The 25,828-nt window shown below is 40.3% G+C and overlaps 1 pseudogene; it reads right to left on the minus strand.

The window, feature by feature from the left end:
• Positions 1-14,939: 14,939 nt before the first annotated feature.
• Positions 14,940-16,455, minus strand: LOC113614376 (protein enabled homolog; annotated as a pseudogene).
• Positions 16,456-25,828: the final 9,373 nt, after the last annotated feature.

The following is a 25,828-nucleotide window of genomic DNA, read 5'->3' on the forward strand; positions in this document are numbered from 1 at the left end:
AACTTTCCTTTTTACACAGAGGGATAGCCTTTGAGGAAAAAGGAAACAACCTCTAGATGACCAATTCAAAATAATTTGTATTATATTAATGTTGGAACTTAAATTCTCTTTTAAAGCGCCTCAAAGATGTAGTTCATTGGTTATATTTACACATCTAACCAACTGCAAAGAAATTGGTTTACTGTGTTATAATGCAGCATAATAATATAATGAGTTTATTGGAATTAAGTATAATCAGGTACTCCAAGTAATTTTTTTGACAGCTAAGAGTTATTTTTGTTAGATAAACTTGGATATCAAGAAATCATCTTATTAAAAGCATTTATTAAAAGCCTACTAGATACCACACACCCTACTAAGGTACCTAACATAAATTACCTCTAATCTTTAAAACAAGAGGTCTAGATTTGGACCCACACCATAGTTTGCCTACCCCAGCTCTAATCCTTATAACAATCTGCAAGATAAGTTTTACTGTGCTCATTTTATGGAGAAAGAAACTGAAACTTGGAAAAATTAAGAAAATTGCCCAAGGTCACACAGTCCCAGAGCTACAGACTAGAATTCTTACCTAGGTCCCTGACCCCAAAAGCCTCATTATTCCTAGCTTTATTTTATTTCAGTTAGTTAGTTAGTTAGTTAGTTAGTTATGGCTGCTTTGGGTCTTCGTTGCTGCACGCAGGCTTTCTCTAGTTGCGGCAAGCGGGGGCTACTCTTCATTGCGGTGCGTGGGCTTCTCATTGCGGTGGTTTCTCTTGTTGTGGAGCATGGAGTCTGGGCGCGCGGGCTTCAGTAGTTGTGGCACACAGGTTCAGTAGTTGTGGTGCATGGGCTTAGTTGCACTGCAGCATGTGGGATCTTCCTGGCCCAGGGTTCGAACCCACGTCCCCTGCATTGGCAGGTGTATTTGTAACCACTGCACCACCAAGGAAGTCCCTTCTAGTTTTATTTTTTTAACATAATTTTTTTAAATAAATTTACTTTTTTATTTTTGGCAGGGTTGGGTCTTTGTTGCTGCACACGGGCTTTCTCTAGTTGTGGCGAGCGGGGGCTACTCTTCCTTGCAGTGTGCGGGCTTCTCATTGCAGTGGCTTCTCTTTTGTGGAGCGCGGGCTCTAGGCATGTGGGCTTCGGTACTTGTGGCACACGGGCTCAGTAGTTGTGGCTCGCAGGCTCTAGAGTGCAGGCTTAATAGTTGTGGCACACGGGCTTAGTTGCTCCGCAGCATGTGGGATCTTCCCAGACCAGGGCTCAAACCCATGTCCCCTGCATTGGCAGGTGGATTCTTAACCACTGCACCACCAGGGAAGTCCTTAATTTCTTTTTTTAACTGAAATGTAGCTGATGAACAATATTATGTTAGTTTGTGGTTATAGTGGTTACTATATTGTGTTATGTTAGTTTGTGGTTATAGTGGTTACTATATTGTGATTTGACATTTACATACATTATGAAATGATCATCATGATAAGTCTAGTAACCATTTGTCCCTATACAAAGGGTATAGGGATCATATTCCTTATGCTGTATATTACATCGGTATGTCTTATTTATTTTATAACTGGAGGTTTGTCCAGTTCACCTATTTTGTCCCCACTCCTTCCCCCTCCCCTCTGGCAACCACTTATTTGTTCTCTGTATCTATGAGTCTGTTTTCATTTTATTTCGTTTATTTGTTTGTTTTGTTTTTTAGATTCCACATATAAGTGAAATAATATGGGATTTGTCTTTCTTTGTCTGACTTATTTCACTTAGCATAATACTCTCTAGATCCATTCACGCTGTTGCAAATAGCAAGATTTTTTTTAAGGGCTGAGTAATATTCTGTTGTATATATATATATATATATACCACATTTTCTTTATCCCCTCATCTATTGATGGACACTTAGATTACTTCCATATCTTGGCTATTGTAAATAATGCTGCAATGAACATTGGTGTGTACTGTTATTGATTTCTAATTTCATCCCACTGTGGTCGAAGAACATACTTTTTATGATTTCAATATTTTTAAATTTAATGAGATTTGTTTTGTGGCCTAATATATGGTCTGTCCTGGAGAATGTTTCTTAAGCCCTTAAGAAGAATACATATTCTACTGTTGTTGGATTAAGTGTTCTATAGATGCTCTTAGGTCCAGTTGATTTATACTGTTGTTCAAGTTTTATATTTCCTTGCTGATCTTCTGTCTAGCTGTTCAGTCCATTGTTGAAAGTGGGATTAATGTCTCCAACTCTTACTTTTAAACTGTCCATATCTCCCTTCAATTTGGTTATTTTTTGCTTCATCTATTTTGGGGCTCCATTATTAGATATACGAACAATTTTTAATTAAGTGCTTTTCCCTTAAATAAGTTATTTTTTTCTTTTCTGTTAGTGTATAAATAATGCAGCATAATCTGGATTTATTAGATAAGAAAAATTGTATGTTCTGATTCATCCTCTTAAAACGTCTACTCTCCTATATGTAATATACATAATAAAATTTATTTTCTCTAAAAATTTAGCTTTTGTGTGTGTGCTACAGAAAGATATTAGTTTTCATTGGCTAGTACCGTAAAAAAAGATGTTATATAAGAAGGTGACAAGTAACATTTGTATAGTATAACTGTATAAGTACTTATATGTACATTTCCCATTTAACCATCATGTTACCCACAGAGTGCTAAAGCTGGCTTATATTCATTCAGTGACACCATGTTGGTAGCTTGAAATTGGCTATTTTGGTGGGAATATTTATACCATAGAAACTGGAAAATGCTACAAAACTGGTAATTCTGTCCCCAGGAGAGCCAGTTGTTACACATTTACCAGCATACCACTGCATTATCTCCATTTTTCATATTAAACATAAAAACAAAAACCTGAGCTTTAAAGAGTAGAGATGTCATCCCCAAAATTATTTACTTAAGTGGTAAAATTAGATAATCAAACACAGTTCTTCTACCTGAAAGTACTCTTTCTCCCTAAGTATTCTTATGATCCTACATGGATTCTTCTTCTCAGCCCCAGCAGATTGGCCTGGAGTGATTTTGGATAGTTTCTACAAAATCCGTTACCTACATTTATTTAATAGGATTTGCAACTCTTGTTAAAATTAGACTATCAGGGAATAAAATATTTCCACGTACTGATATGATGGTGGCCTTGTAGAATGAGTTTGGGAGCATTCCTCCCTCTGCTATATTTTGGAAGAGTTTGAGAAGGATGGTTGTTAGCTCTTCTCTAAATGTTTCATAGAATTAGCCTGTGAGGCCATCTGGTCCTGGGCTTTTGTTTGCTGGAAGATTTTTTTTTTTTTTTTTAACATCTTTATTGGAGTATAATTGCTTTACAATGGTATGTTAGTTTCAGCTTCACAACAAAATGAATCAGTTATATATATACATATATTCCCATATCTCTTCCCGCTTGCGTCTCCCTCCCTCCCACCCTCCCTATCCCACCCCTCCAGGCAGTCACAAAGCACCGAGCTGATCTCCCTGTGCTATGCGGCTGCTTCCCACTAGCTATCTACCTTACGTTTGGTAGTGTATATATGTCCATGCCTCTTTATCGCTTTGTCACCGTTTACACTTCCCCCTCCCCATAGCCTCAAGTCCATTCTCTAGTAAGTCTGTGTCTTTATTCCTGTTTCACCCCTAGGTTTTTCATGACATTTTTTTTTTAAATTCCATATATATGTGTTAGCATACGGTATTTGTCTCTCTCTTTCTGACTTATTTCACTCTGTATGACAGACTCTAGGTCTATCCACCTCATTACAAATAGCTCAATTTCGTCTCTTTTTATGGCTGAGTAATATTCCATTGTATATATGTGCCACATCTTCTTTATCCATTCATCCGATGATGGACACTTAGGTTGTTTCCATCTCTGGGCTATTGTAAATAGAGCTGCAATGAACATTTTGGTACATGACTCTTTTTGAATTATGGTTTTCTCAGGGTATATGCCCAGTAGTGGGATTGCTGGGTCATATGGTAGTTCTATTTGTAGCTTTTTAAGGAACCTCCATACTGTTCTCCACAGTGGCTGTATCAATTTACATTCCCACCAACAGTGTAAGAGGGTTCCCTTTTCTCCACACCCTCTCCAGCATTTATTGTTTCTAGATTTTTTGATGATAGCCATTCTGACTGGTGTGAGATGATATCTCATTGTAGTTTTGATTTGCATTTCTCTCATGATTAGTGATGTTGAGCATTCTTTCATGTGTTTGTTGGCACTCTGTATATCTTCTTTGGAGAAATGTCTATTTAGGTCTTCTGCCCATTTTTGGATTGGGTTGTTTGTTTTTTTGTTATTAAGCTGCATGAGCTGCTTATAAATTTTGGAGATCAATCCTTTGTCAGTTGCTTCATTTGCAAATATTTTCTCCCATTCTGAGGGTTGTCTTTTGGTCTTCTTTATGTTTTCCTTTGCTGCACAAAAGCTTTTAAGTTTCATTAGGTCCCATTTGTTTACTCTTGTTTTTATTTCCATTACTCTAGGAGGTGGGTCAGAAAGAATCTTGCTGTGATGTATGTCATAGAGTGTTCTGCCTATGTTTTCCTCTAAGAGTTTGATAGTTTCTGGCCTTACATTTAGGTCTTTAATCCATTTTGAGCTTATTTTTGTGTATGGTGTTAGGGAGTGATCTAACTTCATACTTTTACATGTAGCTGTCCAGTTTTCCCAGCACCACTTATTGAATAGGCTGTCCTTTCTCCACGGTACATTTCTGCCTCCTTTGTCAAAGATAAGGTGACCATATGTGCGTGGGTTTATCTCTGGGCTTTCTATCCTGCTCCATTGATCTATCTTTCTGTTTTTGTGCCAGTACCATACCGTTTTGATAACTGTAGCTTTGTAGTATAGTCTGAAGTCTGGGAGCCTGATTCCTCCAGTTCCTTCTTTCGTTCTCAAGATTGCTTTGGCTATTCGGGGTCTTTTGTGTTTCCATACAAATTGCAAAATTTTTTGTTCTAGTTCTGTGAAAAATGCCAGTGGTAGTTTGATAGGGATTGCATTGAATCTATAGATTGCTTTCGGTAGTAGAGTCATTTTCACAATGTTGATTCTTCCAATCCAAGAACATGGTATATCTCTCCATCTATTTGTATCATCTTTAATTTCTTTCATCAGTGTCTTATAATTTTCTGCATACAGATCTTTTGTCTCCTTAGGTAGGTTTATTCCTAGATATTTTATTCTTTTTGTTGCAATGGTAAATGGGAGTGTTTTCTTGATTTCACTTTCAGATTTTTCATCATTAGTATATAGGAATGCCAGAGATTTCTGTGCATTAATTTTGTATCCTGCCACTTTACCAAATTCATTGATTAGCTCTAGTAGTTTTCTGGTAGCATCTTTAGGGTTCTCTATGTATAGGATCATGTCATCTGCAAACAGTGACAGCTTTACTTCTTCTTTTCCGATTTGGATTCCTTTTATTTCCTTTTCTTTTCTGATTGCTGTGGCTAAAACTTCCAAAACTATGTTGAATAAGAGTGGTGAGAGTGGGCAACCTTGTCTTGTTCCTGATCTTAGTGGAAATGCTTTCAGTTTTTCGCCATTGAGGATGATGTTTGCTGTGGGCTTGTCATATATGGCCTTTATTATGTTGAGGAAAGTTCCCTCTATGCCTACTTTCTGCAGGGTTTTTATCATAAATGGGTGTTGAATTTTGTCAAAAGCTTTCTCTGCATCTATTGAGATGATCATATGGTTTTTCTCCTTCAGTTTGTTAATATGGTTTATCACATTGATAGATTTGCGTATATTGAAGAATCCTTGCATTCCTGGAATAAACCCCACTTGATCATGGTGTATGATCCTTCTAATGTGCTGTTGGATTCTATTTGCTAGTATTTTGTTGAGGATTTTTGCATCTATGTTCATCAGTGATATTGGCCTGTAGTTTTCTTTCTTTGTGACATCCTTGTCTGGTTTTGGTATCAAGGTGATGGTGGCCTCGTAGAAGGAGTTTGGGAGTGTTCCTCCCTCTGCTATATTTTGGAAGAGTTTGAGAAGGATAGGTGTTAGCTCTTCTCTAAATGTTTGATAGAATTCGCCTGTGAAGCCATCTGGTCCTGGGCTTTTCTTTGTTGGAAGGTTTTTAATCACAGTTTCAATTTCAGTGCTTGTGATTGGTCTGTTCATATTTTCTATTTCTTCCTGATTCAGTCTTGGCAGGTTGTGCATTTCTAAGAATTTGTCCATTTCTTCCAGATTGTCCATTTTATTGGCATAGAGTTGCTTGTAGTAATCTCTCATGATCTCTTTTATTTCTGCAGTGTCAGTTGTTACCTCTCCTTTTTCATTTCTAATTCTATTGATTTGAGTCTTCTCCCTTTTTTTCTTGATGAGTCTGGCTAGTGGTTTATCTATTTTGTTTATCTTCTCAAAGAACCAGCTTTTAGTTTTATTGATCTTTGCTATTGTTTCCTTCATTTCTTTTTCATTTATTTCTGATCTGATTTTTATGATTTCTTTCCTTCTGCTAACTTTGGGGTTTTTTTGTTCTTCTTTCTCTAATTGCTTGAGGTGCAAGGTTAGGTTGTTTATTCGAGATGTTTCCTGCTTGTTAAGGTGGGCTTGTATTGCTATAAACTTCCCCCTTAGAACTGCTTTTGCTGCATCCCACATGTTTTGGGTCGTTGTGTCTCCATTGTCATTTGTTTCTAGGTATTTTTTGATTTCCTCTTTGATTTCTTCAGTGATCACTTCATTATTAAGTAGTGTATTGTTTAGCCTCCATGTGTTTGTATTTTTTACAGATCTTTTCCTGTAATTGATATCTAGTCTCATGGCATTGTGGTCAGAAAAGATACTTGATACAATTTCAATTTTCTTAAATTTACCAAGGCTTGATTTGTGACCCAAGATATGATCTATCCTGGAGAATGTTCCATGAGCACTTGAGAAAAATGTGTATTCTGTTTTTTTTGGATGGAATGTCCTATAAATATCAATTAACTCCATCTCGTTTAATGTATCATTTAAAGCTTGTGTTTCCTTATTTATTTTCATTTTGGATGATCTGTCCATTGGTGAAAGTGGGGTGTTAAAGTCCCCTACTATGAATGTGTTACTGTCGATTTCCCCTTTTATGGTTGTCAGTATTTGCCTTATGTATTGAGGTGCACCTATGTTGGGTGCATAAATATTTAAAATTGTTATATCTTCCTCTTGGATCGATCCCTTGATCATTATGTAGTGTCCTTCTTTGTCTCTTCTAATAGTCTTTGTTTTAAAGTCTATTTTGTCTGATATGAGAATTGCTACTCCAGCTTTCTTTTGGTTTCCATTTGCATGAAATACCTTTTTCCATCCCCTTACTTTCAGTCTGTATGTGTCTCTAGGTCTGAAGTGGGTCTCTTGTAGACAGCAAATATATGGGTCTTGTTTTTGTATCCATTCAGCCAATCTGTGTCTTTTGGTGGGAGCATTTAGTCCATTTACATTTAAGGTAATTATCGATATGTATGTTCCTATTCCCATTTTCTTAATTGTTTTGGGTTTGTTATTGTAGGTCTTTTCCTTCTCTTGTGTTTCTTGCCTAGAGAAGTTCCTTTAGCATTTGTTGTAAAGCTGGTTTGGTGGTGCTGAACTCTCTCAGCTTTTGCTTGTCTGTAAAGGTTTTAATTTCTCCATCAAATCTGAATGAGATCCTTGCTGGGTAGAGTAATCTTGGTTGCAGGTTTTTCTCCTTCAACACTTTCAATATGTCCTGCCACTCCCTTCTGGCTTGCAGAGTTTCTGCTGAAAGATCAGCTGTTAACCTTATGGGGATTCCCTTGTGTGTTATTTGTTGTTTTTCCCTTGCTGCTTTTAATATGTTTTCTTTGTATTTAATTATTGACAGTTTGATTAATATGTGTCTTGGCGTATTTCTCCTTGGATTTATCCTGTATGGGACTCTCTGTGCTTCCTGGACTTGATTAATGATTTCTTTTCCCATATTAGGGAAGTTTTCAACTATAATCTCTTCAAATATTTTCTCAGTCCCTTTCTTTTTCTCTTCTTCTTCTGGAACCCCTATAATTCGAATGTTGGTGCGTTTAATGTTGTCCCAGAGGTCTCTGAGACTGTCCTCAGTTCTTTTCATTCTTTTTTCTTTATTCTGCTCTGCAGTAGTTATTTCCACTATTTTATCTTCCAGGTCACTTATCCGTTCTTCTGCCTCAGTTATTCTGCTATTGATCCCATCTAGAGTACTTTTAATTTCATTTATTGTGTTGTTCATCGTTGCTTGCTTCATCTTTAGTTCTTCTAGGTCCTTGTTAACTGATTCTTGCAATTTGTCCATTCTATTGTCCATTCTATCTCCAAGATTTCGGATCAACCTTACTATCATTATTCTGAATTCTTTTTCAGGTAGACTGCCTATTTCCTCTTCATTTGTTAGGTCTGGTGGGTTTTTATCTTGCTCCTTCATCTGCTGTGTGTTTTTCTGTCTTTTCATTTTGCTTATCTTACTGTGTTTGGGGTCTCCTTTTTTGCAGGCTGAAGGTTCGTAGTTCCTGTTGTTTTTTGTGTCTGTCCCCAGTGACTAAGGTTGGTTCAGTGGGTTGTGTAGGCTTCCTGGTGGAGGGGACTAGTGCCTGTGCTCTGGTGGATGAGGCTGGATCTTGTCTTTCTGGTGGGCAGGTCCACGTCTGGTGGTGTGTTTTGGGGTGTCTGTAGACTTACTATGATTTTGGGCAGCCTCTCTGCTAATGGGTGGGGTTGTGTTCCTGTCTTGCTAGTTGTTTGGCATAGGATGTCCAGCACTGTAGCTTGCTGGTCGTTGAGTGAAGCTGGGTGCTGGCGTTGAGATGGAGATCTCTCGGAGATTTTTGCTGTTTGATATTATGTGCAGCTGGGAGGCCTCTTGTGGACCAGTGTCCTGAAGTTGGTCTCCCACCTCAGAGGCACAGCACTGAGTCCTGGCTGCAGCACCAAGAGCCTTTCATCCACAGGGCTCCTTAATTTGGGATGATTCGTTGTCTATTCAGGTATTCCACAGATGCAGGGTATATCAAGTTGATTGTGGAGCTTTAATCCGCTGCTTCTGAGGCTGCTGGGAGAGATTTCCCTTTCTCTTCTTTGTTCTGACAGTTCCCAGGGGCTCAGCTTTGGATTTGGCCCCGCCTGTGCGTGTAGGTGTGTAGGTCGCCGGAGGGCGTCTGTTCTTTGCTCAGACAGGACGAGGTTAAAGGAGCCGCTGATTCGGAGGCTCTGGCTCACCCAGGCCGGGGGGTAGGGAGGGTCACGGAGTGCGGGGCGGGCCTGCAGCGGCAGAGGCCGGCGTGACGCTGCAGCCTGAGGCGCGCCGTGCGCTCTCCCGGGCAGCCGTCCCTGGATCACGGGACCCTGGCAGTGGCGGGCTGCACAGGCTCCCCGGAAGGGCGTGTGGCTAGTGACCTGTGTTCGCACACAGGCCTCCTGGCGGCGGCAGCAGCGGCCTTAGCGTCCCATGTCCGTCTCTGGGCTCCGCACTCTTAGCCGCGGCTCGCACCCGTCCCTGGAGCTCTCTCAAGCAGCGTTCTTAATCCCCTCTCCTCGTGCACCAGGAAACAAAGAGGGACGTAAAAGTCTCTTGCCTCTTCGGCAGGTCCAGACCCCTCCCCGGACTCTCTCCCGGCCAGCCGCGGCGCACCAACGCCCTGCAGGCTGTGTTCACGCCGCCAACCTCAGTCCTCTCCCGGCGCTCCGACAAAAGCCGGAGCCTCAGCTCCCAGTCCCGCCCGCCCCGGCGGGCGAGCAGACAAGCCTCTCGGCTGGTGAGTGCCGGTCGGCCCGATCCTCTGCGCTGGAATCTGTCCGCTTTGCCCTCCGCACCCCTGTTGCTGTGCTCTCCTCCGCGGCTCCCAAGCTCCCCCACTCCGCCTCCCGAAGTCTCCACCCGCGAAGGGGCTTCCTAGTGTGTGGACACTTTTCCTCCTTCACAGCTCTCTCCCGCTGGTGCAGGACCCGTCCCTATCCTTTTGTCTCTGTTTAGTTTTTTCTTTTGCCCTAACCAGGTACGTGGGGGGTTCCTTGCCTTTTGGGAGGTCTGAGGTCTTCTGCCAGCGTTCAGTAGGTGTTCTGTAGGAGTTGTTCCACGCGTAGATGTATTTCTGGTGTATCTGTGGAGAGGAAGGTGATCTCCGCGTCTTACTCTTCTGCCATCTTCCCGGAAGTCCACGTACTGATATTTTAATGATTAAGATTTTAGTCTGCCAAGAAATTGAATTTTTTCTGGAAGACTTTTCTTTTGGTCTTTTTAGTATCATGATATTGGACAGCCTTTAAGTTTAATGAAAATTCTTCTGACAGAAGCTAAGACCTTAGGTAAAGAGATCAAGTAACTAAGGAAAGTTCAGTAAATGCAACACCATTGGATTGGTAGGTTAGCAAGGCCACAGTGTGAATTCAAGAGAGTATGCTATACTGTTTACACAGGCGTTTGTGAGCTTTGATGGAGCTTGGGAATATTGAAGTCTGGTAGCGATATGCTTGAAAGTGAATTTCCCTCTGAACACTTTTCAAGGCACAAGCATCCTTCAGCTTCTAGAGTCACCCTCCTCAACACCCATTACCTTCTTATCCCACAGGCTAAAGGACTGCTTAGTCTTCTTCAAGTTTCCATTGCCTTTCATTTTTGCCTCTATTGAGCCAAAAGCCATCGCTTTCATTATTATATTTCCTCTGCAGTGACATCTCCAAGCTTTTCATATGTAATACTGTTGCGTCGGGGTGCTGGGGTGAACACAGTGTTCTAATAAATGACTGACCTATGCTGAGAATGAAAGATTATATCATGTATGTTTTAAGCTCTGCTCTCCTTCATGTATCCAATTATCATGCTCACTTTTAAGTACAATACTACACTTTCCAATTGTCCCAGTTTTACTTTACTACATGTTCTTCTTTCTGAATGAACTATTCTGTATTTGTTCCTAAAGAATCTCATCCAATTTTTTTGCCTTACTTCTCTCAACTAGTGGCACACATTTAAAATCTGCCTCCCCAAAATGTTAGTCACCCAGTTTGGTGACATTAGCAAATTTCATGAATAAATTTGATTATGTATCTTTTTTCTAAGTCATTAAAAAATGTTAGGGACTTCCCTGGTGGCGCAGTGGTTAAGAGTCCACCTGCCAATGCAGGGGACACGGTGAGCCCTGGTCCGCAAAGATCCCACATGACGCGGAGCAGCTGAGCCCATGCGCCACGGCTGCTGAGCCTGCACTCTAGAGTCTGCGAGCCACAACTGCTGAGGCCTGCGTGCCTGGGGCCCGTGCTCTGCAACAAAGAGTGGCCCCCACTCACCGCAACTGGAGAAAGGCCCGCGTGCAGCACCAAGGACCCAACGCAGCCAAAAGTAAATAAATAAAATAAATAATTTTTTTTAAATGTTAAAAACTCAGGACCAACTCTTGTGCAACTCCATCCTAAGTGCCCTTATTCTAACACCGAGATAACAGAGGCCACTTTTTAGGGACTACTTGCTACTCAGTAGTACATATACCAGGATGATTACACAGTAAAGATGTAACGGAACAAAGTAAGAAAGCTGAAAATTAAATCAAGACCTAAGAAATACAAGGGTTACATACGGAGATCAAGGACTTAGAGCTGAGCATATTCCTATATTTTAATTCCTCTGATACTCTAGAAATTGTTCATTAAATAGTCTTAATAGGATAATAAAACTTGCATAATGGCATCTGACTTCTTTCCCAAGACTTCTAGAGATTTAAAAGTGAAATTTGTCAGTCCTAATCTAGCTAAATTATTTTCGAGTCCTAGTTACTTCTATAGTTCTCATTTGCAAAATAGGGACTATAGTATCTCCTTCATAGAGTTGTTGGAAAACTTTAGTGAGATAACTTATGTAGATTGTTTAACACAGTGTGCAGTACATGATAAGCACTAAATGGGAGGGGGGTTTTGTTATTTTTTTATATATACTGCAATTTTATTTCAATCGCACAAATGAAGTTAGCATGTAGGAAATTTAAATGAAACAGTACGGTAAAAATAGCAGAGAACCAAAAGTTCTAATAAGGAAGTACAACTAAAGCATGAGAATTCAACATTCATTAGTTTTTCAGTTTTGATTGACACTTGATGCTTGCAAATTTTGAGACAAACTTTGAGATCATGATGAGTATTCTGAAGAGATTTCATCACCAGCACTAAGATTTGTACATTCAGTTGGTTTGCAGTTGACTTGTTAGCCATTTACATAGTGTATAGTACAGATTTGTCACAGGTCAGATCACAGTGTTGAAGGAAAGAAGTACCTTCCTGTAATTAGAAAGGATCCCCTAAACTGCACTCAGCTTAAGACAAAAGCACAAAAACCATCATAATATTGTGGCTCCAAGGAATATAGTTTTGATAAGGAAAATAACCTAAGCTTCTGTTTCCCATTTTAATTACTGAAATCTCTAACAATGACAAAACTGTCACATAGGAGAGCAAATGTATACAGTAATTCAATCAAACTTCTTGGAAGGAACACATTTAGCAATCTGGGATAACGCAGAACGACAGGAAATAAATGTGATTCAACACTGGTTCTTTTTGTCATTTTACACAGACATCATGTTAATATTAGACCCAGGCACAAAACGTTTAGGGCATAAACCAGTTTCTTTTTTAAGATCTAGCATTTTTACCGTAGTCTTTTACCTTACTTTGGGACACTTGTACCCAGTACTCTATCCTACTATAGACTGTTTAACTTAATCAACAGAATTAAAAGTGATTTCTGACCAGATTTATGGGGGACATAAACATTTGTATCATCAAAGTGTTTGCGTAACAAAAGTACAATAGTAAAGATGAAAATGCCTCCTATTTCTTTTAGAAAGTAGTACTTCATAAGCTTGCCTGCATCTTTAATGTCTTCACTATTGGATGACAATGAATAGTTGATAGAAAAAAAAAAGAACTGTATACTTGAATTATGATAGCTCATCCATCACAGATCTAAAAATGAAGTTTCTACAGAAACAGAACTATTTTAACAAGGGGGAAAAATTCCCTCATTCAAACCTCTTTGAGTGGTAATGGCTGCAAACTTGCAGCACTTAGAATTCTAACTACGCTATCAACAAGTTCTGTCTTACGAACTTAGATTAAGAAATCTACAAAGCAAATGAAAGTGGATTATTTCTTCAAAATTTTAGTAAAACTACTGGTAAAGGTTTCAAAGCAAATATGGCGCATAACAACTCAAGCATAAATCAAGATGGAGAGCCTGGAGAATTTTGATTTCCTAAAATTTCAAAAAATTCTATCATTGCAACATACAGGATTTCTCCCCTATTTTAATCTTAGAAGTTTCAAAGAAAAGAGAGTGGATAACATACACACACGTGAGTGCCCACGCAAACACACACGCACACACACACATGGTGGTAAGTAGAGTATCTAGTTCCTTCTTCCCACCACCTAAGTCTCACTTTATTAAAAGAAAATTATGCGGGACACCCCTTTGTTGTTTTCCCTTTATCTAATGATTTCTGTGACCTTAATTGCTGTCATCATTGTTACTTTTCTAGTATTTCAACATAACAAGATTCAAAAGCAGCTTTGTAGTCAGGAACGTGTACCTGAACACCTGTATAACGCAGAGCGCCAAGGTAATAACAACTGCCAAATTCAGGGATGGAACTTTTGAGTTCCACAGTAAGATGTAATTCATGTGAAGTTCAGAATCATGTTTCAGACCATTGAACTTACTCAAGTTAAAATACAATTAGGTGAAGACATGATGTAAAAGATTAAGTACTTGGTGCTGTTAACATATTTACCAATAAAAGTCACAAAATATTCCTCATTATTATTCATGCAGGTAACTGAGAACGAAGATAGTGCAGAAATTAACTTTAAATAAAAAATTATTCCTTCCCTTCCTCCCATTCCCCTATACTCTACAAAATGTTTTCCCTGGGACTAGGCCTTGAAAAGGCTGCTACATATTAGTTTGACATGCATTACCGTCTGCAATTTAAAAAGCTAATTTTGTGGTGATTGTAATTACATTATAAAAATGTCCACATGCGGGCTTCCCTGGTGGTGCAGTGGTTGAGAGTCCGTCTGCCAATGCAGGGGGACACGGGTTCGTGCCCCGGTCCGGGAAGATCCCACATGCCTCGGAGCGGCTGGGCCCATGAGCCATGGCCACTGAGCCTGCGCGTCCGGAGCCTGTGCTCCGCAACGGGAGAGACCACAACAGTGAGAGTCCCGCGTACCGCCAAAAAAAAAACCAAAAAAGTCCACATGCATAAATCTAAAAAAGGTTGAAAACCTACAGTAAATCTACAATATTCTGTTTTACATTTGACCACCGGTTTGTGTTATGTAGGAGTCACAGATTTGGTAAAGCATTGTAACAATTTAGGAAGCCATCTAAATCTTTAAATTCTGGACAAATTTTATGTTTGAATCTACAAAATTGCATGAAGGCTAAACTCGAAAGACTTCTTATCATTCTAAAATTCCTCACTCCGAACAAATCATTTTTAGGACACTTTCTTATAAATATCACCTTTTGAAAGCACATACAATTCCATTTGTTCCACATTTTATGAACTTAACCTACATAGGGCTGAACTTAATTATTCATGGAATATCAAATATGATAGGAAGACAAACCTGAGAGAAACATTTACAATACAATAGCATAACTTGCTAAATACCTCATCACCATTCTCTGAAAAAAACTTCTCAAGCCTTTCTCCTCTTTATTTTAGCAATGGATTGTGGAAAATGTGCGATTTTCTCTTGACATGAAAATATTTCAATGCACGGTGATCTTGCCTGACGGATTCAGTATTTTCTGCATAACTGATACAGGAACTCCCATACGACTCTCTTCCATCGTGTTGTAAAGGTCAGAAAAAAGCAGCAAAATGGGAGGGAAATAGCTTACTGCCAGAGTAGTGATGCCTGAAGTCTTTCAAACTGTGCTGGTTTTTCCCTCCTTCCGACTGTTTGTCTCCGTTTTCTTCTTACAGCTCACAAAATGTAAGGGTTTTGTTGTTGGTAACACAGTTGTTCTTTGTAGGTTTTTTTTTTCCTTTCTCCAGATTAAAGTCCTATCTCTCCTTAGTTTGATTCTCTATGCAGTATTTGACTTGCTCAGTTCCTGCCTGATTGCATCAATGAGCTCTTCTTTTAGCTTAGTTAATTCTTTTCTCATTTCATCTAACATGTCCTGCTTCAGCCTGTCATAGTCCAGTCCCTCCATCTGGACTCCATTGGCACTGGGCTGTGACAAGGGCACAGATTTTGGTCTGTGTAATGAATCATAGGACCTGTTGTCAAAAACAACCTGATTTTAACCTTGGAGAATCCCATCTGGAAATAACAGGTGACTTGCTGCCACTCATTGTATTTGTTCTTTCCCAAGGTTTTCTTGTCGGTTCAGGTGTACTTGTTGAAGAGGTCTTAGAAGTTATAGGCTCTGAATCTTCATTTTTGTCCTCTTTTTGTTCTGTTTCTATTGTTGATCCCTTTTTTAGCAATTCTTCTCCTCCTGGCCAGCAGGGCACTCATTTCTTCCATTAAACCACTACCCTCTAATGGAAGGGGTCCATTTCCACCACCCGTATCTGTTTTAGAGGAGGCCGAATTCACACCAATGGTATTCCCACCACCTGGGAAGGAGGCATCCTCCATCCGTGACACTTTCCTAAGTTTTGCTCCAGCAATTGCAGCTTAAAGGGCCATGGTCTTCAGACATGGATCCCGAAAAAACGCCAGCTGCAGGGAGGGGAGGAGCAGGAGGTGGGGGGAGGGGGGTACCTGATTAGGAAGAGGTGGTGGAGGAGGCAGAGGGGGGGGCCCTGAGGACGGCAGTGGAGGGGGTGGAGGGGGCCCTGGGGGCGGAGGGAGCGTGGCTGATGCCTGGGCAGGACCTGGTGGGAGTGGAGGAGGGGGTGGAGGTGCAGGCGGTCCCAAGACAATGTCCTGTTGGGCTGGAGATTCTGCGGCTGAGAGGCTGCCTGCGAGCCTGGGTCAGAAGCAGAGGAGTCATCTCCACAGAGGCAGGGGCAGCGGCATTTGCCATTCTTGGCTCTCGCTCCCATTCCAGCTGCTCCCTTTCTAGCCGCTCTTGCCGCTCTCGTTCTGGCCTTTCCCAGTCCAGCCTCTCCAGCCTCTCCCCTCCAGACGATCCTGACGTTCCCTTTCTTGTCTCTCTCTCTCTCCAGCTGCTCCTGTTCTAGTCGCTCCCTCTCCAGCCTTTCCCTTTCTAACCTCTCCCTCTCCAGTCTCTTCCTTTCCATTCTTTCTCTCTCCAGCCTTTCCTGCTCCAGCTCCTTTTGTCATTGCTGTTCTTGTAGTTGCCTTCTTTGAATTTCCAGCTCTTCTTGTGATGGGCCATTCTGAACTTGGGCAGGTAGTTGTGAATTTTGTCAAGGCAATATTGGCCCCGTTTCCTGTGAATTCAACACTTCTAAGGCATGTGTCATGGCACTTGTGAAGACATTGGCATCTTCTTTGCTGCCAAAGTTGAGACCAGACACCTGTCAAGCAACCCTTAAGGAATGGCACAATTTATCACGACCTGATGGTACTGAATCTTCCCGCCCACAACTCTGAATATGTTGTTGCCTGTATGATGATATATATGAACTCTGCTGAACCTGACTGAACCACCAGCTGGCACCCACTTTTTATTGGCATCATCATAAACCATCACAGCAGCTCTTGCATGACAGATACTCTGTTCACGTCTCATTGTGCTTTCTTCTTTATGCCTTTAGATGTAGAAGATCTTTGTAGGTTCCAGTCTTTTTTATCGATGGCTGTTCAGATGTTAGTTGTGGTTTTGGTGTGTTCATGAGAGGAAGTAAGTGCAAGGTCCTTCCACTCCACCATCTTGAAAGACTCCTCCTGTTTTTGTTATTATTAATGCTAAAACAGCTATCATTTTTGAGCATCTGTGTTGGGCTAGATGCTACAAGTCAGTTATGTTATGGTTTGTATGGTAACTTAACTTACTCACTTAGCACCAAATCAAAGCTAAAACGTCATTGAAATGTTTTGTTTCTGAAGACTACTTCTGATTTCAGTTTGGGACCCACCCTGGAACCTGAGGCAGTGATAAACAAGCTGGTAGATGGGATCCTGACTGAGCAGAAAATCATCTTTATTCCATCGTCTATAAGCTTTTTAACAGTGGTGGAAAGGTAAGCCACAGTGATGTTTGTCAGCATTATAAACAAAGGTTATCTATTACATGTTTTTACTCAGATTTAAAACCAGGCATTTGATAAAAGTACAATTAAATGTAATTAAATTAATAAAAATAATAGGCTTAAAGAATCCATCCATTTTTAAAACCACATTTGTTAATCATTCAAGCAAGATTGGTATAGCTTGGGTAAAGGAACTGAATAATTTCCATGTTTTTTAAGTTTTTTGTGGTTTGTTTTTTGAAGAAAGAAATTTGTATAATTCTGGAAGTCCTGTCTTATAAATGAATGTATATGAAGGAGGATAGTTTTTAAGCATTATTACATGATGGAATTATGGGACAATGATTTTGGAGGAGACCATAGTCAGGTTTTAGATATTCATTTAAATATACAACAGATAATCACTGAGCTCTTACTTTGTGCAAAATTATACTGAAGCATAGGTATTGCTAAATAATCTTTTCTAATTTTAGAGACCCTTGAGCCTTGCTACTTCAAATGTGGTCCATGGACCAGCAGCATCAGCATCACCTGGGAGTTTATTGGAAATGCAGAGTCTCCTGATCTCCTGAATCAGCATTTGTATTTTAATATGACCCACAGGTGATTGTATGCATATTCAAATTTGAGAAACATTTCTTGGGAGCAGGAGCTCTCAACTTTGGTGCCCATTAGAATTCACCTGGGATTTTAAAAAATGCTAACGCCTGATACCTGCTCCCAAGATTCTGATCTAAATGGTCTGATCTAAATGGTCTGTGGCCTGGTCTCTGAGGGATACATCCTTCTAAGTGATTCTAATGTACAGCCAAGATTGGAAACTGCTGGTTTAAAGACTGTCTCATCATAGCACATTACCCCATTACTCTTCTGGGAGGAAGGCTGTGTGGCAGTGAGTCTGGTCAGGGGAAAGTGCCTTTGGTCAGGAAAAGAAAAAAAGCCTCTTCCTGCCTGTCCCTAAAGTCAGGCTTCCCCGAAATGGATCACTTGGGAAGTCAATTTAAAAAATAGGGCTTCCCTGGTGGCTCAGTGGTTGAGAGTCCGCCTGCAGATGCAGGGGACGCGGGTTAGTGCCCCGGTCGGGCAGGATCCCACATGCCGCGGAGCGGCTGGGCCCACGAGCCATGGTCGCTGAACCTGCGCATCCGGAGCCTGTGCTCTGCAACGGGAGAGGCCACAGCAGTGAGAGGCCCGCGTACTGCAAAAAAAAAAAAAAAAAAAAAATTAAAAAAAGAAAAATCTCACCTCTAGAGATTTTAATATAGGATGTTTGAATTGGGATCCAGGAATCTCTATTTTAACAAGCAACTGTCACAGGCATTTGGTTCAAAGATCATACTTTGAGAACTACTGACCTAGAACCTTAAAAAAAAATTCAGGAGATCAAAAGCATTAAGTGGCTTGTGTCAGGCTTTTTAGCCCCTTCTTCTAGGAACTATGGTTGAAACTACCTTAAAGGTTTAGGTAGTAAAGCTCAAGGATCTTCTTGGTGAATAAATGAATTAAAACCTGTGAAGTGTTTCACATTTGACTTATCACATTATGTAAGCCCTCAGTGATCACAGTCCTTTAGAAGGTAACTCTCTGAAGGAAGTAATTTTGCCTGGTTTTCATCACTATATCCTCGCACTTTGTTTGTTTTTCTTGTTTTGTTTTTTTTTTTTGCGGTACGCGGGCCTCTCACTGTTGTGGCCTCTCCCATTGAGAAGCACAGGCTCCGGACGTGCAGGCTCAGCAGCCATGGCTCACGGGCATAGCCGCTCCGCGGCATGTGGGATCTTCCCGGACCGGGGCACGAACCCGTGTCCCCTGCATCGGCAGGCGGACTCTCAACTACTGCGCCACCAGGGAAGCCCTATATCCTCGCACTTCGAAGAGTTGATGGACACATAGGCGGCACCAAAATGTTTGTTAATTAAATAAAGATTACCTAGACCTTTAACATAGAGACTCACAGTTTGTGTTCTGGAGTTAGGTGAAGTTGTGTTTTTCTGACTTGCTCGCTACATGAACATGGATGAGTTATCTAACTTCTTTGAAGCTCAGTTTCTTCATGGAGACAACACATCTTTATAGGGCTGTGAGGAATAAACAAAATAATACATTCAAAATATTCAGTATACTATGTTATATAAGTAATATAATATATACTATATATAGTATATATGTTGTATATACTATAAAATATTATAGTATACTATAAGTAATAAATGTTATGCACTACTATCATTGTAATTATCACTATTATTAATATTGCCCTGATATTCCTCCGACTACAAATGTTTGGTGCTCTATATAGTTACACTGACTTACATATTCTGTTTAGTTTCTTTCAGACTCATTGGAATGTGACAAGTTCCTCAAAATTCTTAAGTATAGGGTGGGGAGAAAAAAATTAAGCCTACTGTGTGTCCATCACCATTTAAGGCATTTATGTTAACACGTTGATTCTTCACAAGAACACTCTGGGGTATGTGTTAACTCTTTCGTTTACATGTAAGGAATTTAAACGCTTTTGTTAATTTGTTCAGCATTATGCTCAAAACCAAGTATACTGTTTGCATTTTCTTTTAGCAATTCTGCTTCCACAGTCTCTTAGTGGAACATTTTATTAGTTTCTGGATTATAAAGTATAAAATTATTTCCTATTCTTATTTCCTTTCCAATGTCATGTTTCTTTTTTTAAGAGCCTTTAGCATCTGAATTATTCAGTTCTATACACCTTGTATCTTAGATCTTTTGAAGAATATTCAGGTATATTTATTTTGAAGACTAAATCTTTCAAGTCACTCCTACCCTAAAGAAGGCTAAACTTCCTTCCTTTTCCTTTTCAAAAGGAAATTGATTTCATTGGAAAGAACATATAATAGTGACTCAGAGTAAATGTTCTTAACCTTATTTAGATGAACATAGACAAGGTATATGATAAATATAAGTATTCTTAAAGATATTTTACAAATGTACTTAATATTAATTTCCTAATGATTTTCATGTATCTTTCTTTTAGGATCCTTCCTGAGCGTTTCCTAGCAATTTTAAAATGAAAGATTGATGTTAGGTTTGATGCAGTTATTGGATATAAAATGAAAGAAAAATAAGTTCTTGGTCTTTTGAAAACTAATTTACAAAGTTTAAGTTGATTTCATCTAATAGTAATCAGAATTTTAATGTTTGGACTTCTGCTTTTCCTAATTATCTTTTTTTCTTCAATACCATCTTTTGAGGTTCTGGCAGGTCCTAATTTCATATAATACACAGAAATATATGAGGAACTGATTTTGTGAAAAAATGAAGAAAAAGAGAAACAGTTTTACAATAATTCCCAAGATTTTGTGGCTCATTGAAGGCTCTGCAAGGTTTGTACTAAAAATATTTAAGATGTATTTTTAATTACACTTAAATTTTATATAATTCACATTTCCTTTTCTATTCTACATCAAAATGGAAACTTCAAAGTCGCTAAATACAATGAAGGACTATATCTAGTGGTATTTCATAATGAATCTCATGCGATATAAGAAACATTGCTCAAACATTCCAGCCTATACATTACTACTGTTTTCTGAGAAATACCTCACATTCCAATGCCAAACATTTCAGCACAAGGAAATTAGAGATGAACACGTGTTGCAAGGATAAAAGCATCTTTGGGATTTGAGGCAGAGAATTGGGAGAATGTACCCATAAGTAGCAACAATAATAGATGGACCAAACTTAAACTTCTGGTGTTTCTATCTTTTTATTTTGAACTGAACATAGCTTAACCTTCAAATGAAAGGAAAACAGATTATGTGATCAAGGTCTTTTTCTTTTTCTCTTTTAGTATCTGGAAATCTGTTAAGGAAAGTTATACTATAGATTCTGTAACATATAAGTAAATTTCATCTGAAGGTATTTCTACAATAAATTTCTCCCTCTTTCCCATCAACTAACTTCTTCTAATACAGAGAATCAAAATTAAATGTAGAATATACATCAAAATATATATTCTACATTTACTTGATGTAAGTGTATATCAGAGTCAAAAATGCCTGCTTTCCAGGGACTTTCCTGGTGATCCAGCGGTTAAGACTCTTGCATTTTCATTGCAGGGGGTACGGGTTTGACTAATATCTGGAATGCCACATAGTGCAGCCAAAAAAAAAAAAAGGTCTGCTTTCCAAAACATCATTATATTGAATATTGTAACTTGGAGTCCTCTCCATACTTTAGTTCTACTAGAGTATCTGTGAATCACCAGCATTTATGGATTTACCTAGACCCTATTATGTTAGCAGAGAATGACACGAGAAGGTGGAGAGTCCGTTATAGTCATCTTCTAACTCATTTTGAAACAGATTGTTTATTCTTTTGATTAAGTTATACCTGTTCCAGCTTGTCAAGTGGCAGATTTCAGCAGGCTAGGAGAAAGCCTTTAGTGAAACTTCAGTAAAATAACTGAGGCCCAAAATGTACTGACAACTTTCCTCTTTTCACAATAAACTTGGTTTGGCTCTTAACACACTTGTCTAAAATTAGCACTTGGATGAATTTTGGCATTGACCATTGTGAGAAATAAGTACTACGTCTCTTTTTTGCGAGGTACTTCCTGGATATTATGCTAACTCTGAACCCACTTCTCAATAGTTTAATGGGAAAATCCATCTTAGCCATCAACCCGTGCTGCTTGTAAGGGTCACACCAGAATCAGAGAGGCTTACATTGTTTTCAGGTAAATACAGAAAGACTCCCAATTGTCAACTGTCATGGTACCCTGTGGTCCTAAACTAGGACCTTGAAGACCGATGACTCTCTCCTTTGCAGGGTACAGAAATCCTGACTGTGGCGGTGAGCCACCCTCCCTGGACACACCCTAAAGCCCTCTTCTGAGCCCTTGCTATCACGCTGGGGCTCTGCCATGGGACTGCTGAGGCTCACCAGCCTCTCTCCTATTCCCTTTGAGAATATTCCCATGCTTGCTTCAGAAACACTCTTCCCCACCCCTGCCCCCATGCCACCATTCTCACTTGCCAGAAATCTACACTTCTTAATGGAAATGAGGGTTAGAAAGAGTGGGGAATCATACCAAAGAAAAGGGTTAAAACTGGCCCTCAATACCTTCTCAACACCAACCTGGCTAGTGAGTAAATGGCCAGTAAGTATTTTACAGTGGGGAAGGGGAGCAATTAAGAGCCTCCTCTCCCAGGCTGGGTGATAGATTTACCTCCTTGGACAATTCTGTGTGTGTGACATCATTATCCCCATTTCAAAGATGAGATAACTATAGACCAGGGAAGTTCACCAAACACGTAAAATCACATGGCTACTTAGAAGTCAAGCTCAGGATTTGAACCCATGTTTGCTGACCTCACTATCATACAGCCTCAGTGGAATTCTTGGAGAGTTGAACCATCACCCTATACAAGCTCTACTTTTACCCAAGCTTTCCTTTATGTTTAAACAATATTCCAAAATCAGCCAATGAAAATCTCTGATGGCAATTGAAGCTATTCAATCTGGGATTATGTTAAAGTAGAATAAAATGCTACAATGCGGATGCCCAATTATTCCACCTAAAACAATCCAACCAGGCCTGGCCCCAGATCACCATAGTCTAAAGTTTCCTGAAATTGGGAATTCCCTGGTGGTCCAGTGTTTACAACTCTTTGCTTTCACTGCCAAGGGTGCAGGTTCAATCCCTAGTTGGGGAACTAAGGTCCCACAAGCCACATAGATAGATAGACAGAGAGATAGATGATAGATAAATAGATAGGTAAAGTTTCTTGAAATTAAAATACTGAGCCTGAAAATATTGGAATAGTCGTAATCTACACTGGACATCAAATCCTTCCCCCAAATAGATAGGAGTTTCCACTTGACCTAAGAGCCAATCTGACCACTTGAGTTCTTTGGTTTTGGGGGGTTTTTTGGTCTAGGGATGACTAGGTCAACCTCAGAACTGGGGAGATGTGCCTTTTACTTTTATAGTCGTCCCTATAATTACAGGCACCCTAGAACTGCAAAAAGAGCACTGGTCAATGTAATTCAAATTAGCTCTCCTGAAATCTCAGTTTTTTCATCTATAAAAGGATCAAATTAGATTACATAGTCTCCTAGATTATCTCCAGTTCCAGTTAAATAGATGTTTTTAAATCAACACATGGAAAACCTAGCATCTTCTCTACCCCATCTGTGTTCCCTAACAGAATGACACTTTTAACGAGTGTCTAAGCCAGAATCCTGGAGCTATACCTGCCTCCTCTTCCCTCACCTTCATCTCTCACCTCACCAACATCCTAATCCCCAGCACGCACATTCAATATCAATCATCATTCCCACATTTATACTTCCAGCCCAAATCTTCCCTCTGAACACCAGACAGATATCCAGTGCCCTCTTGATATCTCTGCCCATATGGCCAATAGGCATTTCAAGGTAGCATTGCCGAAAGTGAGCTTTTAATGTTCTCCCAAACCTGTTCCAAACCCCATTAATTAGTTGCTCAGGCCAAAAAGATTCGTGTCATCCTCAATTCCTCTCTCTCACTCCCATATCCATCATGAAAACAATTCTGTTTGCTCCACTTTGAAAATATATCCAGAATTCTGTCACCTCTTTTCATCCCCACTGCTACCCCCAATCCATCTCCCTCACCTCTTGTTCCCCTTTCTGCTACTCCAAACACAGCAGGCAGATTGACTCTTTGAAATATGAGATCATGTCATGCTTCAGCTCAAAATCCTTCATTAACTTCTTATCTAAAAGCTAAAGTCCTTACCATGACCTACAAGGCCATATGTTGTCCAGTCTTCTTACCTGCTACTTTACTACCTTATTAGTCAGGGTTCTCCAGAGAAACATAACCAGTAGGAGGTTTTATATACATACATACTGGCATACAGACAGAGAGAAAGAGACAGATGTATTTCAAGGAATTGAGAAATCGGCTTATATGATTGTGGAGGCTATAAAATTTGAAATTTGTAGAGGAAGCTGGCAGGCTGGAAACTCTTGGGCAGAAGTTGATACTGCAGTCTTGAGGCAGAATTTCTTCTTACTCAGGGTGTCTTAGTTCAGGCTGCTGTAACAGAATGCCAAAGACCAGGTGGCTTATGAACAACAGAAAATTATTCTTCACACTTCTGGAGGCTGGAAGTCCAAGATTAAGACACCAGCAGATTCAGTGTCTGGTGAGAGCCTGCTTCCTGGTTCACAATCAGCCAGCCTATCTTCTCGGTGTGTTGTCACAGGACAGAAGGGACAGGGGAGCTCTCTGAGGTCTCTTTTTTTTTTTTTTAATTTATTTATTTTTGGCTACGTTGGGTCTTCATTGCTGCACGGCTTTCTCTAGTTGCAGCAAGCGGGGGCTGCTCTTTGTTGCGGTGCACAGGCTTCTTATTGCAGTGGCTTCTCTTGTTGCAGAGCATGGGCTCCAGGCGCACGGGCTTCAGTATTTGCAGCACGTGGGCTCAGTAGTTGTGGTTTGTGGGCTTAGTTGCTCCGAGGCACGTGGGATCTTCACGGACCAGGGCTCGAACCCGTGTCCCCTGCACTGGCAGGCGGATTCTTAACCACTGTGCCATCAGGGAAGTCCCGTGAGGTCTCTTTTATAAGATACTAATTTCCTTCATGAGGGCTTCCAAAGGCCCTTCCAAAGGCCCCAAGTTATGATGGCCAATGTCAACTTCAATATTAGTTGTTTTGAAACGGCTGGTATAGAACTGCAAGTGTGTTAGAGTGATAAATTAAGTGTGTTCCTTTAAATAAGGAATCTTGGAGGCAGCATCTGCAGGAAGAGTTCATTGGAACAGCAGTAACTGATAGAGACAAGACCCCCTGGGGCATAATCGTTACACCCCACTTGCACACTCCTTGAAATGAACCCACTGAAGACTTCACTAGAGGACCCGATACCCCCCGCTGAGAGCTGTTCTAGAGGGACAGCTGCTGGAGGGTCTGTCAGAGTAGAGGGCGACTTCGCTCACAACCTGCGGCAGGACCAGAGACCACGGCTTGTGCTAAGATGCCTCCTTCCCAGACTTCTCCTTGGAGTGGTTCTTAACCCCTTTCCTATTTTCCCTACTTTGACTAACCTGTGTTTTGTGCAAAAACCAAGTGATTTGTGAATTGAATATTGGCTACATTTTGTATAGCTCTAATGTCATGATTCTTTGCTGGACCCTGAGACAAACACCACACTTCCAAATACCATTACATTGGAGATTAGATTGCCACTTGTGAACCTCGGAGGGACACAAACATTCAGTCTATAGCACAGAGAAAGCTTGGTTTTGCTTTCAAAGGCTTGCAATGGATTCAGTGAAGCCCATCCACATTAAGAATAATTTCCTTTTATTTAAAGACTGCTGGTTGTAGATGTTAACCACATCTACAAAATACCTTCACACTCAACCACTGTGCCACCAGGGAAGCCCAGTCCCTTTTTTTTTTTAATTTATTTAATTAATTTATTTTTGGTTGCATTTGGGCTTCGTTGCTGTGCGCGGGCTTTCTCTAGTTGCAGTGAGTGGGGGCTACTCTTTGTTGTGGTGCTCAGGCTTCTTATTGTGGTGGCTTCTCTTATTGCGGAGCACATGCAGGCTTCAGTAGTTGTGGTACATAGGCTCAGTAGTTGTGGCGCACGGGCTCTAGAGCACAGGCTCAGTAGTTGTGGCGCACG

This window comes from Aethalodelphis obliquidens, unplaced genomic scaffold, assembly GCF_003676395.1.
Source record: "Aethalodelphis obliquidens isolate GAN/ISIS:26980383/991018 unplaced genomic scaffold, ASM367639v1 scaffold95, whole genome shotgun sequence".
NCBI lineage: Eukaryota > Metazoa > Chordata > Mammalia > Artiodactyla > Delphinidae > Aethalodelphis > Aethalodelphis obliquidens.